Raw genomic sequence first — 6,991 nt, 5'->3', positions numbered from 1 at the left:
AAAATACTTTTGGTCTTTAATCGATCTGCCATGGGTTTTTATCAACCAATATTAAAATTCATAAGTTTGATGCATTAAAAATGTGCATGACAGTTACCATATATACGAACGGCGTTCAAAAAAATGGTATTCATCGACAAAGCTTATCTGACATCGAAAACAACTTACACACGTCATTATTCCATAGAAAGCAATTCAACTTGCCCATAGTATAACGGTAACTAGATGTCTATTAGTGTTTACCGTGCGCTGGATTTCATATAAGTAATAAGACACCTGCAAATATTAATTAAGATTTCGGTTTTGGTGCCAGACGTATACTTTTCGGATATCTAATAACACTTTGAAACTACGCATAGAAGACTTACAGGTTTTAGCTTCTTACCTACACCCAGGCCATGTCATGGCGCTGCGTTTGCTCGCCCGAGGTCGAAAAGAAGGAGCAAGTCTTGGCTCACAAAATCTCAATATAGGAGTCGTTGAATGTCCTTGAAATTCGCTTTCAAATTCGTTCAACTGTTTTGGTAATTGTGGTGGTAGATCGAGTGCTGCAATATCGTCGTCTAATTTCTTTATGGAACAGTTCGACGGAGATACATGAATATCTTGGCAGCCTCGTTTATGTAATGGAATGTCTGACAGAGACGACGCCGATGTGACTGTTGTAATTGGAAAAGTATTTTCGTCTGTCATATTTAACTAATTATCCATTAAATGTTATATTTTTTCCAAGAAGCAATCAGTGTGGTTTCATCTTTCTGAAATGTTCCGCGATTTTGAAGTAGATGTAATTCAACCTAGTAGTAATTGTAGTGTATCTACATGAACTATGTCCCCTTTTCTAGAATTGTAAGAACCTTAGTATCCTCGAGTTATCCTTTTCAATAACATGTCAAGCCTTTCTTCTCATGAGGAATACCGTTGACTCGATAGGTATGTCAATTCCTTTAATTGTATAGATATTGATCCGCTGTTCACATGAATAACAGAAGGCAAAATCAGCTGCCAGAAGATAATGTCAACGCCTTTAATGTACTTTCACGTTATTCTTTGGCATTGTTGAAGATTCCATGCATATTTGTGTGTATTTTATAATTGATATCCATAGATAAAAACTTGTTTCTACTAACACATGTTTTAACACAGTTATTTGAAACAATATGATGGTATGTATAAAGGTTGAAGTCGAACAGTGTATACAAATTTAAATTGTTTCTGTTCATACAACAGCGTTGTTTCCAGTACAACGTATTGTATTGGCTTAAGATAACTTGTTCGAAAAACATTCTATATTAATTAATCGTTATGTATAATTAACGTATTAATAAATGTTTAACACTAATACAATTTTCTGCAGCACATAAGTGGTATGTCTGAACGTTTAAAAACAAAATTAGTACTTATTGTGTTCAGAAATATTTCTATGATATATTTTGTGCACATACATATATCTCTTAGTAAAATGAATAATGCCATACTTTTATCTCTCCCCATCGTGTCCAGAAATATGTTCAAAATATTGTTTAACTCCCTTTCGACATAACCACCACTAGTTAAGCCTCAAAAACAATAAAATGTCTGCAAAACCACATGTCTGTATACACTGTAGAATTAACTGCTATATACTTCATTATGTTTAAGTCTATTTACACTAAGTACAGTAGACACAATGTTTGCTTTGCGACTAGAGCTGAATGGTTCAAGAAAACCTAAACTCACTATTCACACTTGTGTAAGAAAACATAAATGTTTAATATAAAGTGACTCCGCGCAAGTTCCATCAATCTGGATATTGCGTCTAAACCCTAGAGAGAATGAAAGCGCAGCTGTCATCACAAGTTCTCGATTCCATGTGCAGATGCTCTCCAACAAAATCCACAAACCACATAATATATCACCATGTGAGTGTCTTCCCAAAATTATTTGATTATGCTTTCAGCAATCGGTCCAAGACAGAAACCGAATTTATAGCCATTTCTGGACGAGAGCGATGTTAAACAAATTATTGAATTGCTTTCATTTATGTATATACAAAACATACGCAAAACGATTAATGTGACCGAATAATAAGAATGAAGTAAGAAATATTAGGGTAAACGATGCAACATTTTGAGGAAACGAATGCTGTCTTTACATGTGTAAATGAAGTGCAGAGTCAAGTGATGAGCACTCAGTTGTTGACTTCGACATGTGATCGATCTTTATTTCAGATGTGGTTATTAACAAAACAAAAATTATATGACTACGAGTGGAATAAATATGTGTTAATACTCATGAAACAACACAGAATATGCATTTTATACAATATTACAATACATAAACACAAATACGAAAACGCTTTCAAACGGCATACGTTTGTTTACAGTGACGTTTTCGGAATACGTACTTATAACTTAATAAATAAGTTGGGTGGGGAAAATGTTTCATTATATGTGCCTCCTTGCAGCTATATGATAGTTACCTTTATATTCGTCATGAATGTATTGTATGAACACTATTTGTAAACTAAATTCGCGCATATTTGTTTGTCGGGTATGAACACTATTTGTAAACTAAATTCGCGCATTTTTGTTTGTCGTGACAAGTTGCTGAAACTGGATGGAAATGATTAAAACATATTGCGATTTTTGGTATATTGGCAATCAATAAAACTATTGCAACTAATGTTAAAAAATGAAGATGGTATACAAGTTGATTTGCGACAACGTCAATGTTCAATTTTACAAGTTTCTCGTCTTTATATAATAAAACATCTGAACACCGATTCATATATTCCCATAAATCCTTATGATACATTTGTTTCGAGTTGATTGCGGTCTTCTTCAAAAAATCTTAACATATGTTCTTGTATATGTACCAATCTGCCGTTGGGTAGTAATCTCCTTCGCCCAGAAAGTGAGAATTGGTTGAAAGACCACCATAATCAATAATAGTTTCGCCAGGAAAGGTGACGACCAGAAGTACTGGAAGTGACAGAAACTAATTTCAAAATAGCTGTTGGACATACTAAGGACGCTTATGTCCATGCAAAAAGAGGTTTATTTCCGGACGTGCTTTCAAGGAAAGTAACGTACAACTAATTTAGAAAGTACAACTAATTTAGAAAGTAAATTTGGTGATTGTGTTGTGATATATTCGTTTTAGCTTTATGCAAATATTTTGGTTGTAAAGGTATAAGGTAATAAATATTTTGGTAGAGATAAATACATTGTAATAATACAATCTAAGTGGTCTTCAACAATAACTACTTATTGTTCTACTTGATGGTTCATATACATAAATACGAATTGATATGAAACTGTGTTTCAGTAACGTTATTTTATTTCGGTCAGTTTAAAAATGCTTTGTAACCCGTTTCTTTTTAATTTAATCTTAACAGTAATACTGTTGTGTGGTAACATCAAAACTACAAAAAAACACCTTTGCAAATCTACTTTTAATATATGACAAAGGTAGAAACCTGAGTTTGCAGATTATACATTCTGATAAAGTGGTATATGCAAATCAAGTTTCAATATTAGTAAAATTGTTCTATACGGTGCTTGGGGGACGTGATACGTGTTAATACCGTAATCCATTTCTGGCACAAGCAAAGAACGCATGCGTTACAATGTATTAAGAAGCACGGTAATCATGTGATAAGTGGGGTGTTTCGATTCGCAAATTCAGTAAAACATACATAGACAGTAAGTGTTCAGAACATTTGTTTTTTTCAAACCAATTAAATGGATATAAGCTCGCGTTATCGAACGCCAAATGCTTATTCAGACTTTCTTGAGTCTGTTTCCTGGGTAGAATTTGTGTTTGCTGCCATTAGAGACAATCTCGAGAACGCTTCTAGAGCGGTGATGGATCCCGAAACCTCCTAATCGCTAGTCGGACAAACACTATATACTCGATAATCCTGTTTTTATATGCTTACAATTCTACTTGTTTTTCGCATTCCTGTGATCAGCCCTTAGGAAAACAGTTCTGGTCTATCCGACGCCCCCATAGAAACAAGTATCCGTGCAGTATCTCTTCGGATGCTTTAACATGGAAGTCTTTGAAGTTAAGAACATTAAACAAATAATGTGTATTATTAAAATTCATTGTTTTAACATTTCATGTGTAAACGAAAACCACCCTATTGTTCAAAGTATAAGAAAAAAAAAACGTTTCAATTGTTTAACGAGATTAAAGAACGTAACATTATTTATCAAATGATTGTTTTTCAATGGATTATCCACAATACAACTGTGGGAAATTGCAGATTTGCTTTGAACTGTAACACGTTTCAAACCAAACTCATTCAATTCCATACAAACTTGTTTCATCAGAGTCAGTATTACAAGAATTTAACGGAAAACAATACGACTTGCACTAAAATTTCAATTTGATATAATTGTTTGATTACACAATTAATATGTTAAAGAAATGCGTGTGTTTGCCTTTTAATACAATCACAAAGTTATATAGACGTAACATATACATCTCGCTCACACATAAAAAGTAAGTCCCGTACCTTTACTCCGAGGCATTCTATTAGAAAGTGCAAGGAAAGTTCACGTTACAAATCAATGGCACGATAAATTATGGTCAACATTAACACGATCCTTATGTTTACGTTTCAATGAATTTGGTGTGCATTTAGGTGTATACAAGGGACAAGGAACGGCTTGATATTTATGGCCGTACATACATGTTATGTATTGTATTGTTATAAATGATGTGTTCTCTGTTCGGCAGTAAACGTTAATAAAGAAAACGGATAAATCTCAAAAACGTTTCATTTTCATATTTTTATCTTTGAACAACAATGATCAGTAACTCCTTTACATGAATCATAATGTTTCAATTGTGTTTATTTGAAATTCTTGGTTGTTAAATCCGGGAAATTTAGCTCTGTTCGAGGTCAGTTGTTCGCGCAAATGACCTTGACATCACCTTCGTACCAATCGGCATTGCACCCACCACAATAGTTGGAGCTGAAAAGAAAAGGAATCAAACCTGAATACTATAAAGCAAATTGGCAAAGCAATCGCAGTTCATTGACAATATTCGCATATTTGTGCTTATCAAGTAAATAAAAAAGTTTGGAAAGTTTTGAAATTGTTTATCTGCTAAATATATTTGTATGTAAAAACAGTTGGTTGAATAGACACATCATTATGTGTTTGCATTTGTTTTTCTCCCCAGCTATGTATCGATAATCACATATCACATCTGATACTTTAGCACATATTCGTGTGTGAACATTTCGTAAACGGTTATACATAATTCTCATAAACTAATAGGGCACGTATGTAATATGTTAACATGGTAACATAACTCACACACATTAAACTGGTACGTGTGTGTCAAAGTTGGCATTGCATGTGCCCGAACAGACCTTATTCGGAAACCAATACGCCCTAGGTACAAATAACTTCTACTAGTAGGCGCCTGTGACACACATACATTTACATATTGCCGATATAGGTTCAATCTTTGAAGTTTGAGTGACACTTCATAACACCAGGGATTATGGGCATATGTATACAGCTTTCAATACATAGAAAGAACACATGCGGAATATATTGTAAATCAATTGGTACGTTGTTCAATTACATGTATATGTATGCATAAGGATAATTGTAAGGTAAGTTAAGAGCTACATTTGGTGTATCAAAGTTATTGATTGTTATTTTCGTAAGCACTTACTGGCATACGGCCGTCGGATGACCAGGGCAGCCATGGTTGATAAAGCTACTGCACGGGTCCACGAAACAGTTTACAATCCCACCGAAACAGTCACCGTCTTTTATCACTGCCAGTTCAACATCTAGATAGGCATATGAATTATGATCACATATATGGAAGCATAATATATAAGTCGTTGGTATGCTTTCCTAACAAATGCCTTAAACCAAAACATTATTCCTCATACTAGTTTAAGTATGTATTCAATTTAAAATTAAGATGCCAATATTTGCATATGAGACATCACGCAATAAATATCCTTACTTATTGGATGTACGGTGAACTATCTGTAGAGACATCTATACTGACACGATAGTGCTTTTTTGAGAACAAAAATCTATACCAAAACGTAATACCTTGTGTGCGCTAATTGTTCACGGCTAAAAGAAAACCAGGAGATGATTGAACCCTGTAATTGTTTGTGTTACTTACTTGTCACACAGATTAGAAACACCGTAATAAATGCACATTGAAACTTCATCTTCAAAGTTTGAAATATAGTATTCGTGTAAAGGAGATTGCGTACAAACGCGTTTATATATGCCTTAAATTCAATCAACAGATATGAATTGTGCATTCAACTAGTTTATATTGCGTATTCGGCTATAAAAAGAAAAGTCGTGAGGACGTATTGAAGTTTTGATTCTTGTTATCTGTCTGATAATACTAGCCTTTTGTTTTCAGTGCTCATTGGATTCATTTTCAGAACATGGTATTTCAAACGTTATACACCGGTAAAAAATAAAACTTGATACAAAACACACGTATGTTTGGCATTAGAGGATTCCAAGACAAATATTATACCAGTAGCATAGAATGTTTTTCAATTTGAAATATCCAGTTTACATTTTGTTGAACAATAGTGGTGGCTATGGTGTCTGTAGAAAGTTAATGGTGTTTGTAGAACACAACACTATGTCGAGTGTATAGTATAGTACCAAGAGCACTGTAATAATTATTCATTCACAAAGCAAATATAGTTAATTTTTTATATATTTAAATTTTCATAAAGACAAAATTAGAGTGAGTGGTTTATGACTTGCGTAGCCACCAATCGTACATTAATCGTATTGAACTGTTAAATTTCAATTTCTTCGAATTATTACCATCGGCAATAATCGTAATTTTCCGTTGAACGATGCATTAAAGTAGGAAAATAGTTTATGCAGTACAGGGCTTTCGTGGTGTTACATGTTTATTTCTGACGGACGACGTGGTTCGTCAGTAGAGTTTATATTAGCAGCAAAGGTGGTTTAACAAACGTCAGTAT

The 6,991-nt window shown here is 33.8% G+C and overlaps 1 long non-coding RNA gene across 1 annotated transcript; it reads right to left on the bottom strand.

The window, feature by feature from the left end:
• Positions 1-4,766: 4,766 nt before the first annotated feature.
• On the bottom strand, positions 4,767-6,320 carry LOC127848854 (uncharacterized). Its single transcript, XR_008034793.1, has 3 exons — positions 6,154-6,320; positions 5,683-5,803; positions 4,767-4,967 (listed from the first exon to the last, which is right to left on the bottom strand). It is a non-coding gene; the product is annotated as an uncharacterized LOC127848854 (long non-coding RNA).
• Between the last annotated feature and the right edge of the window lie 671 nt (positions 6,321-6,991).

Source organism: Dreissena polymorpha, chromosome 10 (genome assembly GCF_020536995.1).
Source record: "Dreissena polymorpha isolate Duluth1 chromosome 10, UMN_Dpol_1.0, whole genome shotgun sequence".
NCBI lineage: Eukaryota > Metazoa > Mollusca > Bivalvia > Myida > Dreissenidae > Dreissena > Dreissena polymorpha.
The sequence above is the reverse complement of the archived record's forward strand: the minus strand, read 5'-3'. Positions and strand labels throughout refer to the sequence as shown.